The sequence below is a fragment of the Bubalus bubalis genome, chromosome 9, assembly GCF_019923935.1.
Source record: "Bubalus bubalis isolate 160015118507 breed Murrah chromosome 9, NDDB_SH_1, whole genome shotgun sequence".
Lineage (NCBI taxonomy): Eukaryota > Metazoa > Chordata > Mammalia > Artiodactyla > Bovidae > Bubalus > Bubalus bubalis.
Genome location: NC_059165.1, coordinates 8,823,804 through 8,838,322, shown reverse-complemented (window position 1 = coordinate 8,838,322; position 14,519 = coordinate 8,823,804). Strand labels below are relative to the sequence as shown.

The window sequence follows — 14,519 nt, the reverse complement described above, 5'->3', positions numbered from 1 at the left end:
AGAGAGCTAACTCCAAGCTGCCCAAAGGCCTTAGTGGTTTAATTTGTACTGGTTTTGATAATTAGGGGTATTTAACCTAAGAGTGTTGATAGAGCACAAATAGGCAATGGTAGTAGCAGTGTCTCTGAGAAGGCAATGGCACCCACTCCAGTACTCTTGCCTGGAGAATTCCAGTGGGGAGGAGCCTGGTAGGCTGCAGTCCATGGGGTCACTAAGAGTCGGACACGACTGAGCGACTTCACTTTCATGTTTCACTTGCACGCATTGGAGAAAGCAATGGCAACCCACTCCAGTGTTCTTGCCTGGAGGATCCCAGAAATGGGGGAGCCTGGTGGGCTGCCGTCTATGGGGTCGCACAGAGTCGGACAGGACTGAAGCGACTTAGCAGCAGCAGCAGCAGTCAGATCAGATCAGATCAGTCACTCAGTCGTGTCCGACTCTTTGCGACCCCATGAATCTCAGCACGCCAGGCCTCCCTGTCCATCACCAACTCCCGGAGTTCACTCAGACTCACGTCCATCAAGTCAGTGATGCCATCCAGCCATCTCATCCTCTGTTGTCCCCTTCTCCTCTTGCCCCCAATCCCTCCCAGCATCAGAGTCTTTTCCAATGAGTCAACTCTTCGCATGAGGTGGCCAAAGTACTGGAGTTTCAGCTTTAGCATCATTCCTTCCCAAGAAATCCCAGGGCTGATCTCCTTCAGAATGGACTGGTTGGATCTCCTTGCAGTCCAAGGGACTCTCAAGAGTCTTCTCCAACACCACAGTTCAAAAGCATCAATTCTTCAGCGCTCAGCCTTCTTCACAGTCCAACTCTCACTCCATACATGACCACAGGAAAAACCATAGCCTTGACTAGATGAACCTTTGTTGGCATAGTAATGTCTCTGCTTTTGAATATGCTATCTAGGTCAGTCATAACTTTTCTTCCAAGGAGTAAGCGTCTTTTAATTTCATGGCTGCAGTCACCATCTGTAGTGATTTTGGAGCCCAGAAAAATAAAGTCTGACGCTGTTTCCACTGTTTCCCCATCTATTTCCCATAAAGTGATGGGACCGGATGCCATGATCTTCGTTTTCCGAATGTTGAGCTTTAAGCCAACTTTTTCACTCTCCTCTTTCACTTTCATCAAGAGGCTTTTGAGTTCCTCTTCACTTTCTGCCATAAGGGTGGTGTCATCTGCATATCTAAGGTTATTGATATTTCTCCCAGCAATCTTGATTCCAGCTTGTGTTTCTTCCAGCCCAGCGTTTCTCATGATGTACTCTGCATATAAGTTAAATAAACAGGGTGACAATATACAGCCTTGATGAACTCCTTTTCCTATTTGGAACCAGTCTGTTGTTCCATGTCCAGTTCTAACTGTTGCTTCCTGACCTGCATACAAATTTCTCAAGAGGCAGATCAGGTGGTCTGGTATTCCCATCTCTTTCAGAATTTTCCACAGTTTATTGTGATCCACACAGTCAAAGGCTTTGGCATAGTCAATAAAGCAGAAACAGATGCTTTTCTGGAACTCTCCTGCTTTTTCCATGAGCAGCAGCAGTAGCGGTGTCTCAAGCCATGGGAATAAAGGGATGGGATTAGAAAACTTTATGAAGAAGATAAACGTGTTGCCAGTGTTCTTTGAACAATATCATTTCAAATTCTGGATTCTTTATAGTATAGTTTGATGGGAGGCCAGATTAGATTCTAAGCCTTAAGATTAATGAATTCCCAAATGGACATTAACACCAAGTTCTCTCAAATGAAGAGAAACAGAGCATCACTTACATTTTTAAAGAATCCTGGACTATTAAAATCTAAATGCCAATGTTAGATTACAAAACTGCAATATATTATAAATGTTTACATTAAATTCGTTAGACTCCTGTTAACATGGTTACAAAGTACGGTGCCTGGATATGTAATGGAATTTGAGGATAACACTAGAAATCCAAGTTTATGGTTTCCCCCTAGCCAATTGCTTGCTCTTTTCCCACTGCCAATCTTACAAAATTTCTGAATAATTAATATTTAAAATTTTCCAAATAGATGTGATAGAAGTTATTTTTATAGAATTGTACAATATTTAGAACCAAAACGTTCTCAAAAGTTATCTCTTTGAAATAGAAAAATTGAGGAAGAGAAGAATTGAATGAAGGTTAGAGTCACAGAAAAGACAGAGAAAATATTTTTAGAAAGCTACTCAGAATTCCTAGATCCTCCACATTTAAAAATTTTATCACCAAAGTGGAGAATTTTAACAGTATCACAGTTTGTTATAGGCATGAATAAAATAACAATGTTTGGTTAGCAATGCTGAATTGAAATAGAGTTACAAATTGCTATAAAGTTTTACTACACTCCAAGGAAGAAAAGTTACAAGAGAATTAAAATAATTTTTTAAAACAAAGTAGGGATGAATGGTATATTACACCCCCACTATTAAAAAGATGGTATGGGGAGGGAGGAGGGAGGAGGATTCAGGATGGGGAACACATGTATACCTGTGGCAGATTCATTTTGATATTTGGCAAAACTAATACAATTATGTAAAGTTTAAAAATAAAATAAAATAAAATAAAAAGAGTTAGAAACAATTAAATGCCCATCAGTGGGAGTCTGGGTTAAATAAATCATTGCCTATCTGTACAATGGTAAACTTCACAGTCATTATAAATTATGCTTATCAATATGAAAAGATACACATAATTACTAAATGAAAATAAGAATCATCAAAAATAAAAAGGTTAAAATAAAAAAAAAAGTACTAATCTGAGGTTAAAATATTTTTTCTCCTTAATAGGTTTCATTTTGAGTATCTGATTGTCATGTTGACCTTGGGTGGGAAGTAATTAGACACGCAAGACTGAGCAACTGGATGGTTCAGCCTTCTTGCATCTGTGACTTGCTTCCTGGAAGGAACACTGGAACAGATGTCAAGCTGCAGTCAGGGTGAGCAATTAAAATCAAGTAATCTTAGGGCACCCTGGACTAAGATTTATAGAGTTTGGATCCTCTCTTTCCCATGGGCCTGTTTTCTGAAAAATGGGTATGAAGGATGAAATGGAAAATAACCTAGAAGGAATCTCTGAACTCTGGTGGTCCTGAGGTTAAGTTTACTATAAACCCTAAGATCCCATGCTTACTCACTTTTAATGGACCTGTCCTCACATTTAATTTGTAAAGCAGTTTCTGGCCTGAAGGGACTGACTGTATCTCGGATAGACTCTGACCATGCAAAAGATATCAGTTCCACCTCCTTCTCTCTTAAAGAGGAATGGGCTTTCATTATTATCTCTTTTTTGTATGTGTTTCTAGTTTACTAAGCCTTAAGTTAATTTTACTTAACAGTTATTTTATTGTGGTTAGGAGCACTGGAAACATTTAAAATGACATTTGGTTTGTTAAAACCCCACAAAGCTAGCAGATGGTTGAGGGAAGCAGCACTCAGGATGCCACTTGATCCTTAATTCAAGACCATACTGGATGCTGCATCTGGAAGAAGAGCTGTGCCAAGAACATTGCTGTCGAATGAGAGACTCTGTTATTCATAAATATTTAGGAAAAATCAGAAGCAAGTGTTCATGAGCATAGTTCATTTCAGGTCAGTTCAGTCGCTCAGTCGTGTCCGACTCTTTGCGACCCATGGACTGCAGCATGCCAGGCCTCCCTGTCCATCACCAACTCCCAGAGTTTACTTAAACTCATGTCCATTGAGTCAGTGATGCCATCCAGCCATCTCATCCTCTGTTGTCCCCTTCTCCTCCTGCCTTCAATTTTCCCAGCATCAGGGTCTTTTCTAATGAGTCAGTTCTTTGAATCAGGTGGCCAAAGTACTGGAGCTTCAGGTTCAGCATCAATCCTTCCAATGAATATTCAGGACTGATTTCGTTTTGGATGGACAGGTTGGATCTCCTTGCACTCCAGGGGACACTCAAGAGTCTTCTCCAGCACCACAGTTCAAAAGCATCAATTCTTTGGCGCTCAGCTTTCTTTATAATCCAACTCTCACATCCATACATGACTACTGGAAAAACCATATCCTTTACTAGATGAACCTTTGTTGGCAAAGTAATATCTCTGCTTTTTAATATGCTCTCTAGGTTGGTCTAGCTTGGTATATGAAATGAAACAGATATCCCATTGGAGGAGGATTCTGCAAACACTTCCAAATCTGTAGTATTTGACCCTGATGGTAAAAAAAAACAAAAACAAAACAAAACAACGAAAAAAAACCTGCCTGCAATGCAGGAGACCTGGGTTCAATCCCTGGGTTGAGAAGTTCCCCTGGAGAAGGGAATGGCAACCCACTCCAATATTCTTCACTGGAGAATTCTGTGGACAGAGGAGCCTGGAGTATACAGTCCATGGGGTCTCAAAAGAGTCAGACACAACTGAGCGACTAAGCATAGCACAGTATTTATTCATGTAACATTTTAATAAACCTATGGAGAATAGGCTTTTATAATGTAAATTTTATAGCTCTGTTGCTTTATTTTATTCATTCTGTGTACAAATGGAACTTTTCATTTGTAATAGTCCCTGAAATAGTCATTATGTGTTTAAACCCCTCATACCAAATGTAGAATCTCCAAGTTTTTGTCTTTAAATATTTCCCCAATGCTTACAATATTAAAAAGCTTAGTATAATTAATTGGTAGCATGTATAACTGTGATAGCTGGCATCTGGTGACTTTTCCTGTTATTCTTTTTGTTCTTTTATTATAACCACTCCATTTGTGAAATTTTTTATGCTTCCTGCTTAATACTTGCTAAGAATTATTTTTTTCCCCCAGTGAGGTAAAGAAAGAGGCTTCAAAGCAATGTTAAATACAGGTGACAGCGTTTCCTAATTAGTTTTATGAGCACAGAAATAAATCACTTAAAAATTCATGAGCTCCTTTGACCTCATTTTTTTCATCTTAGGGAATGTAAACTTTCTGGAGTAAGGATTCTCTCTATACGTTTTTGTGTTTTAACCCGTGTAGTTAGCATATTGTTTCAAGATCTAAAGACCCATGTCTAGATGCCAAATTAGACTTCAGGAGACCCTGAAGGACACTGAATGGTCAGGAAATAGGAAGTCATACACTCCTGAGGTCAGTCCCCAGTTTGAGGACTGGCCTGTGAGGATGTTCTAAGACGGAAGAGACTTGCAGCTGGAGAGGAAATGCATTTTTACTGAGCATCGGTGCTCAGTGGCAGACCTGCTGACTCCTGACCTGTAATGTGTCAGCCTTGTGTGGAAATGACCAGAAAGAAAAAGAACCTTAATTTAAGCCATTTTCATATATGTGCATTGATTGGCTTATAGTTTTATTCTCATCATCAAATATTTCCTTTCAGAACTCCTTATAAGAAATTTTGGGTACATGAGTTGTTTTGGATTCTCTAATAACGTCATCTTTCCTTCAGGATTTCAAGTTTTAGATCTATGCTTGGGGTGGGAAAGTAAATGTTGCTCAAATCAAATAAACTGTGGAAAATTCTGAAAGGGATGGGAATACCAGATCACCTGACCTGCCTCTTGAGAAACCTGGATGCAGGTCAGGAAGCGACAGTTAGAACTGGACATGGAACAACAGACTGGTTCCAAATAGGAAAAGGAGTCCGTCAAGGCTCCTTTTGTCACCCTGCTTATTTAACTTATATGCAGAGTACATCATGAGAAATGCTGGGCTGGAAGAAGCACAAGCTGGAATCAAGATTGCCGGGAGAAATATCAATAACCTCAGATGTGCAGATGACACCCACCCTTATGGCAGAAAGTGAAGAAGAACTAAAGAGCCTGTTGATGAAAGTGAAAGAGGAGAGTGAAAAAGTTGGCTTAAAGCTCAACATTCAGAAAACGAAGATCATGGCATCTGGTCCCATCACTTCATGGGAAATAGATGGGGAAACAGTGGAAGACTTTATTTTTCTGGGATCCCAAATCACTATAGATGGTGATTGCAGCCATGAAATTAAAAGACGCTTACTCCTTGGAAGGAAAGTTATGACCAACCTAGATAGCATATTCAAAAGCAGAGACATTACTTTGCCAACAAACGTCCATCTAGTCAAGGCTATGGTTTTTCCAGTGGTCATGTATGGATGTGAAAGTTGGACTGTGAAGAAAGTTGAACGCCGAAGAATTGATACATTTGAACTGTGGTTTTGGAGAAGACTCTTCAGAGTCCCTTGGACTGCAAGGACCAGTCCATTCTAAAGGAGATCAGTCCTGGGTGTTTTTTGGAAGGAATGATGCTAAAGCTGAAACTCCAGTACTTTGGCCACCTCATGCGAAGAGTTAACTCATTGGAAAAGGCTCTGATGCTGGGAGGGATTGGGGGCAGGAGGAAAAGCGGGCAAGAGAGGATGAGATGGTTGGATGGCATCACCAACTCGATGAACATGGGTTTGGGTGAACTCTGGGACTTGGTGATGGACAGAGAGGCCTGGCCTGCTGTGATTCATGGGGTCGCAAAGAGTGGGACACGATGAGTGACTAAACTGAACTGAACTGAGGGATTTAAATTAATGACACAGAATTTTGTTTAAAGTTATTTTAAGTCTATCCCAATAGATATTTATTTTTACTTGAAAACCTGGTACTCTTCATACTTTCCCATAAATTAAAATAACTTTTAAGCTGTTTGTATGTAGAATGAGAAATTTGCTTCCTAAACAAATAATGTCCCCTCTATATGTAGTGTTTTAACTTTCCGATATAAAGGACTAAGAAGGAATGGGTGTGTAGGATACTCTCAGGTTTGGGTTTTTTTTTTTAATTTTGAGAGGAAAAAAAACCTTTGAGGGCCCTGTGGGTTGCTCATGCTCTCTCTAGAGAACGTATTTGAGATGCACCAGTGATTGTTTTCAGAGAAGGCGATGGCACCCCGTTCCAGTACTCTTGCCTGGAAAATCCCATGGATGGAGGAGCCTGGTAGGCTGCAGTCCATGGGGTCGCTAAGAGTCGGACACAACTGAGCGACTTCACCTTCACTTTTCACTTTCATGCATTGGAGAAGGAAATGGCAACCCACTCCAGTGTTCTTGCCTGGAGAATCCTAGGGACGAGGCAGCCTGGTGGGCTGCCGTCTATGGGGTCGCAGAGTCGGACTCGACTGAAGCGACTTAGCAGCAGCAGCGATTGCTTTACCTCTTACAATCCATTTAAAGAGTCAGCCTCAAACCTTTTTCCTGAGGTAATGGGGTTAGCACTCTGTTGGGACTGCAATCCTTGAGGATACAAATTTGTTTCTAAATGGTCTAGCTAGTAATCCTATGCTCCTGGACAAGTTTTACCGTGTAACTGACACTCTTGGAATGGAAAACACAGACCTCGGACCTCTTTCTGTCGGCCTGATTAGAAACTCCAAAGGCTGCAGCCGGAAGTATTCTGTCTTGAAATACTTCAGCTGCTCCTCGTCTTTTTTCTTTGATGTTGGTGTCATTGAGGGAACGTGATGGTACCTGAATTTAAGAGTACAGTAATGATGCTTTCCTAAGCCAGTCAACAGTACATGAAAAATTCTCCTTTTAATGTCCTTAATTTTTTTTACTACTTTTAAAAGAGAAATATGCTAAGAGATATTTTCAGTTTAAGTGTATCCCTTGATAATTAAAAATGTTCTGAGGCAATTTGTTTGGTTGGAATTCATTACAAAAGGCGTGAAGGTCAAGAATCAGTCTGTTCTTTTCTTTTCTGTCCTCTTTCAACAAGCCAGCTGTTAATCCCTGGAGTGATGATATAGGCAGGTTGAAACATTGTGAGCCTTAGAAAATAAAAACAGATAAAATATTAGTAAACTTGTTTTCTGGCACCGTCCTGATCATATTCTATTACTCTTATTCTCTTATTTTAAATTATATCCTAATATCAATAATGAACAGTTTGAATAAATATTACTAATTTTAGAAAATGTCTGTAAATTTGAAACATCCTGAGTCTGTTTTTGTGAAGCATACTTTTCTATAGCTAGGATTCAATGGAATGTAAAATATAGATTACATATCTTTTGAAAGTCACTATGAGTTTAATATCAAAACTGCTCAGAGTACACTAAATAACTTAGAAAAACTTCTCAGTTTTTTTTCCTAAAATGTTATATTTATTGCCCTTCTTGGATGTATTTTACTGACTCTACATTTACCTTGTCTTGATGGTGTCTGGTCATAACTTTGAATGCCGGTTGTGTCTGTGCTGTGGAAACCACGGAGTGCCACCTAGGGAACACTGATCTCAGCACAGGAGCTCTGACTGTCTGCTGCTGCTGCTGCTAAGTCGCTTCAGTCGTGTCCGACTCTGTGCGACCCCATAGACGGCAGCCCACCAGGCTCCCCCATCCCTGGGATTCTCCAGGCAAGAACACTGGAGTGGGTTGCCATTTCCTTCTCCAATGCATGAAGGTGAAAAGTGAAAGTGAAGTCGCTCAGTCGTGTCCAACTCTTAGCGACCCCATGGACTGCAGCCTTCCAGGCTCCTCCGTCCATGGGATTTTCCAGGCAAGAGTACTGGAGTGGGTTGCCATTGCCTTCTCTGCTCTGACTGTCTAGGGTAAGTTAATACTCAGCCTTTCTGAGCCTCGGTTTTCTCATCTGTGAAATGGGGCTAGAAATACCCTTCTTACGGTGGTGGTGAGGATTCCGTGAGATTGAATCGTGTCTAATGATGTCTGGCATATGGAAAGCTCTCAGCAAGTTCAGTTCCCTAGTTCATGGTGGATGAAAATAAAAATGCATATGGTTGGGTTTGAACTTCAGCTCTGACCTCAGCTGTTGACTGTGGTTCATGTCTTTGTTTGCTTTTTACTTAAAAAAAAAAGTGAATGAAGCTATGTAATTTCCAACGTAGATATGGCTTTCACCCTAGGCTTAAAACATGTATGAGTAAATCAACTGCATTTACAAATAATAAACTCTTACCTCATAGAGTTATTTTAGAGACTCCAAGATATACAACAGTTCAGAGACCATAGCACATGCTATGTTTTTAATAGCGGAAAGATCTTTGTGATAGAGGTTGGGTACTCCAAACTTGGCTAAAAGTCATGTGTACAAAGCATTTTCCAGGTATTCCAATTTAAGTTGATCCTTATGTATTTCATTAGAAAAAACTAAGCTTTAAATGATTACTATTAATAATCAAATTAGCTGGACTTAGAAAATATATTTGAGAATATATTCATATAAACAGCTGCCCCTTTTGGATCTTTACTGTGTAGTATTTAAAGAGCAAAAAATTAGCGGTTAGGAGTTTTTAGCTTTTAGAAAATTGTACTTGTGAGAAATAATTCTGAATATACCGTATCTTTTATTCAAATGTAGACAGATTGTTCGTGTACATTTTACCTTTAGAAATCTCAGAATCCAGAGAAGAGTAATTAGTCCTTCTTTCTGGGCTCTGGCATTGTACCAGCTCAATATTCTGCAATAGGTATAAATTTCTTTTTATATATCTAGCAATATATATATAAATTTCCTTCAGTGTACTCGGTCAATATTTCTGTGTATAGTCAGAGCTTGTATCTAGCTGGCATGCACTGGCGTGACTGTCATATTCTGTGGCTGGCTTTCTTCTGATTGATCAGTACCTACGTAGTAGCTGTTGTACAATGTTTTGAATATTACCCCTGCCCAGAACTATTTATACCTACATCCCTGTTTTCTCATGTAAGACTAATATAATCTTGTTCTGCATTCTTTCTTCATCTTTTACTCCAGGAAGGTTGAAGTCACCAGAGTGAGAGGGTTTTTAGCTTTTGGCTAGATCTTTCTGTTGAAGAGCTGCAGTATCTGCTGGCTTATGGCTTAATTTGTCACTGTACTGAACTTCAGGACCTTATACAGGGTATGGCATGCCAGCTCTGAAATGTGTTATTAGGCCACCTTCATCATGGTTTATTGACTTTTTCAGAGTATTTTTAGATACAGACTCATAACTACTCATCTGTCCTTCTCCATGACTCGCCTATTACCGGAAATTCCTCTGATGAGAAGACACGTTGGAAAGTCCATCATTAAGCTTGAGTGGCAGAGGTCTTTGTAGGGGATTTGCTAATGCTAGAAATCAGGTTCACGTCATAAGGAACATTTAAATCATCTTAGGTCACATCCTAACTGGTCATTTGATACCATCAAATGCCAAGGTTGCTAAGATTGTGGCCCAGTCTACTGCCCCTGTTGTCTATTTTACTGAATGATATTCTCCTTCTGTTAATTAAGAATATTGTAGTACATGGCAACTTAAGGATTTTTGCTTTGAAGAAGATGGAGGCTGAGGCTAAAAGAGTCTCACAGATTTAATAGGAACAGTGCTTTTAACAGAGCTTCCCAGGTGGGCTAGTGGTAAAGGACCCATCTGCCAATGCAGGAGACGTAAGAGACACAGGTTCGATCTCTGAGTCAGGAAGATCCCGTGGAGGAGGGCATGGCAACCCACTCCAGTATTGTTGACTGGAGAATCTCATGGACAGAGGAGTCTGACAGACTATTCTTTGTGACCAACTACAGTCCATAGGGTCACAAAGAGTCGTACACGACTGAGCAACTGAACTGAACTGAACTGATAGTCCATAGGCTTGCAAAGAGTCGGATACAACTGAAGTAACTTAGCAGGCAGGCAGGTGCTTTTAACAGATTAGATCTCTGACTCTGACGTTTTGGTAGTCTGAGAGGGTTTGCAAAGTAACTCAGATGCAAGTAACTCTCTTGATTTATAGTTTAGAGAAAGTTCAGCACAGGTAACTTACTAGCCTAGGGATGGATAAGTTTCAACTTCCATGTCAGATATAATCAGTTGAGATTTGGCCTTTTGGAAGCGATAGGCTTGATATTCTTCAATTGTATCAAGATCACATAACTGATCTGTGGTAGAGTCTGGACTGAAATCTAGTTCTTTTGGTTTCTAATCTCATTTTCATTTCTCCTAGTCATTTTATTATAAACCTCATGAAAACCTTTATATTGAATACATTTTTATAACCTTGTAATCCATTGTGTAGGCATGAAAAGTTAAGACTCTGACATTTTTATTATATACAAAGAAAGTGAAAATTATCTTGTTAAAAATATCATGGTTATTATTCAATTTGGAAAATGCAGAATTAATGTGAGAAAGAAAAATACAGTTTCATATGCACATCTTTTTAAGCATGACCCTTCATTATTAAGCTCTTTTTTACAAAGTTTGCCATCAGCTTTTTAAAGGACACATTTCAACAAGGATTAAATCTTTGGGGAATTAGCCTGAATTATTTATAAGTACAGGCATACCTCAGAGATACTGCAGATTCAGTTCCAGACCCCCACAGTAAAGTGACTATCACGATAAAGGGAGTCACGCAAACTTTTTTGTTTCTGTACAGAAAAAGATGTTTCTATTTCACTGTAGTCTGTTAAGTGTGCGATAGCATTATGTCTTAAAAAAGTACATACTTAATTAAAAAAATACTTTATTGCTAAAATATGGTAACCGTTATCTGAGTCTTCAATGAGTCTTGATCTTTTTGCAATGGTAACTTAAAGATCACTGATTGAGTGAAGAAAGTCAGAAAGAGAAAACAAATGTTTATTAATGCATACCTATAGAATGCAGAAAAATGGTACTGAGGAACCTAATTGCTGGGGAGGAATAGAGACACAGACATAGACAGCAAACTTGTAGGCACAGCCTGGGAAGGAGAGGATGGGATGAATTGAAGTGAGGAGCACTGAAACACACGTTACCATCTGTAAAACAGATAGGTAGTGGGAATTTTCTTCATAACATAAGGAGCTCAGTCTGTTGCTCTGTGACAACCTAGAGGGGTAAGATGGGGTGGAGGTGGGAGGAGGTTCAAGAAGGAGGGCACATGTATGCCTATGGCTGATTCATGCTGATGTATGGCAGAAACCAACACAGCATTGTAAAGCAAGTATCCTCCAATTAAAAATAAATTTTAAAAAATTGACAAGTTAAGGATATCAATTTATTTTTTTTAATTTTATTTTATTTTTAAACTTTACATAATTGTATTAGTTTTGCCAAATATCAAAATGAATCCACCACAGGTATACATGTGTTCCCCATCCTGAACCCTCCTCCCTCCTCCCTCCCCATTCCATCCCTCTGGGTCGTTCCAGTGCACCAGCCCCAAGCATCCAGTATCGTGCATCGAACCTGGACTGGCAACTCGTTTCATATATGATATTTTACATGTTTCAATGCCATTCTCCCAAATCTTCCCACCCTCTCCCTCTCCCACAGAGTCCATAAGACTGTTCTATACATCAGTGACCACTGTGTACGAGACAGCAAAAGAGACACTGATGTATAGAAGGATATCAATTTAAATTTGAATTAAAGTTTTAAATACCCTTCTCACATCTTAATAATAAAAATATGAGTTTGATATGCTAAAGAAGATCACTGATCATAGATCATCATAACAAATACAATAATTAATAATGAAAAGCTTGAAATATTACAAGAATGATTGAAATGTGACACAGACACGCAAAATGAGCAAATGCTGTTGGAAAAATGGTGCTGATAGGTTTGCTGGATACAGGGTTGCCACAAGCTTTCAATTTGTAAAAAATTACCTGCAAATCATGGTAAAACAAGGTAAGCCTATAATTGCCAAAGCATGCACATATATATGTGTGTGGATAGAAGTATAGTTATCAATACAGAAGAGAAATATTCGTATTGTGATTTTATGTATAATACAACTGTATTTCATACCATGTTTATCCCTGTGGATGTGGTTTCTATGTTTCCCTGGATAACATTGTTGGCACACAGCAATTATCTAACGAAAATGATAACTCTTTTCCCATATCGTACTTCCCATAAGTAGAAAAAATTTACTGCAGTGCTCACGTGGTAGAATTTTTAAAGTCTGTTAAGATGCTAAGTGAATTTCATGGCATTCCGCTACGGCATTTATCCTTCTTAAAATAGAACTAGTCTCTCTTCCTCACTGTCTCCCTCTCATGTACACTATACCTTCCTCCAGCCATTTCCCTTTCCTGAGACATGCTCTGTTTTCATCTTATCACTTTAGTAACCAGAGGTACCAAAGTCCTACATCCCATTGAAACCCAGGCTTTAAAGATTATCTGCAGCTGTTCCCTCTCTTTTGCGGTTCTCTGTAGCTTGAAAAATTGGGAAATGTCCAAATTAAACCATGATCACAACTTTCCAAACTTTTCTGCGTCCTGGCATTTGAGTTCTACTTTGTGTCTAGCCCTGTGTTAATTATTTCAGGGATATACAGTAATTCCTTTTAAACAGGAATACTAAGATATTATTGGAGCTGCTAAGTCGCTTCAGTCGTGTCTGACTCTGTGCGACCCCATGGACTGCAGCCTACCAGGCTTCTCCGTCCATGGGATTCTCCAGGCAAGAACACTGGAGTGGGTTGCCATTTCCTTCTCCAGTTATTGGAGCTAGCATCCTCTTAAGGTAGGCTTAACACTAACCCTTGCTCACACCTAGGACAAGGTCAAGCTAATCCAGTGTATTTTCAGGGGCTTTCCTGTTCTCTTTGTTTCCAAATATTATGTCCATTTTCTTTTATTCTTATATACTGCCCTTTATTCTGTAATTATATGCCAGCTTTCTTGTACAAACCGGTTGGAGTGCCAAGTCATGGGAAACTCAATCACATAAAAGTGTGTAAGCCGCACAACTGGACATATAACCAACTCCAGACAGGCAGGAGGCAGAAGAGGTACGGACTAGGGGCGTAGGCTTTGCTTCAGTCAGTCCTGACGTGAAGCCTTTTCTTTGAGACACTGTGTCACTGAACAAGTTAAAGTTGCATCACTTCACTGAGACCACTGTTTCCTCATCTGTACAATGGAGGTAATACTGTCCCATCAACTGTATTGTCAGGTTAAAGCAAAAGCCTATGAAAAAATTGAGCCACTTGCTTAGTTTTCGGTCAGTGAGAATGTTACTGTAACAACAAAATGGCAGCCCAGTGGACAACAGGAGGGGGCAGGAAGGTGAAGAGTGGAGCAGGTGAGGCCTCTGAAGGCAGCTGTGACGGGATCGTGATCAGGCCTCTGAAGGCAGATGTGATGGGATCATATCTTTATGCGAAGTCCTTCCTGTTCACCTGCTGTTAGCGGAGGGAGCCTAGCAGCTCTGCCTGTTATCACACCCTGCTGGCGCCTGCAGCTTTGCTTCCCATTATTGATAAACATTTTAGCTTGTTTTTCTTTGATGATATTATAAACAGGGATTCATCCTTGTCAAATTATTTATTAATTGACGGTTTCTTCCCTCAAGGAGCTCTTAGGTAGAAATCATGTGGACACACAGGAAATGAAGTACAGAGCTTGTTCGCGAAAGATTGTCAGTGCCACAGGCTGCTGGGGAAGGGAATGAACATACTGTGGAGGTCAAACCTTGTACGAACGACAACTCGTCTTTTTTTGATGCGGCCATTGAAATAAAATGGCATAAAAGTATGTTTGACATAAGGATTCAGTAAGTTTAATCCTGGAACAGCTACTATAGAAGTCATAATTTTGTCAGATCTTGTTTGTGAGATTTTGGTT

The 14,519-nt window shown here is 39.7% G+C and overlaps 1 protein-coding gene across 14 annotated transcripts in view; it reads left to right on the top strand.

Moving 5' to 3' along the window:
* The window catches only part of PAM (peptidylglycine alpha-amidating monooxygenase), a 315,491-nt gene that overhangs the window by 82,087 nt on the left and 218,885 nt on the right, over positions 1 to 14,519 (top strand). The window contains exon 1 of one of the 14 annotated variants that reach the window (XM_006056409.4): positions 2,817 to 2,936. The exons of the other annotated variants lie outside the window; for them this stretch is intronic. The gene's annotated coding sequence lies outside the window, so the exon portion shown is untranslated. Of the gene's footprint in view, positions 1 to 2,816; positions 2,937 to 14,519 lie in introns of those variants that run through there. 14 annotated transcript variants of the gene reach the window in all.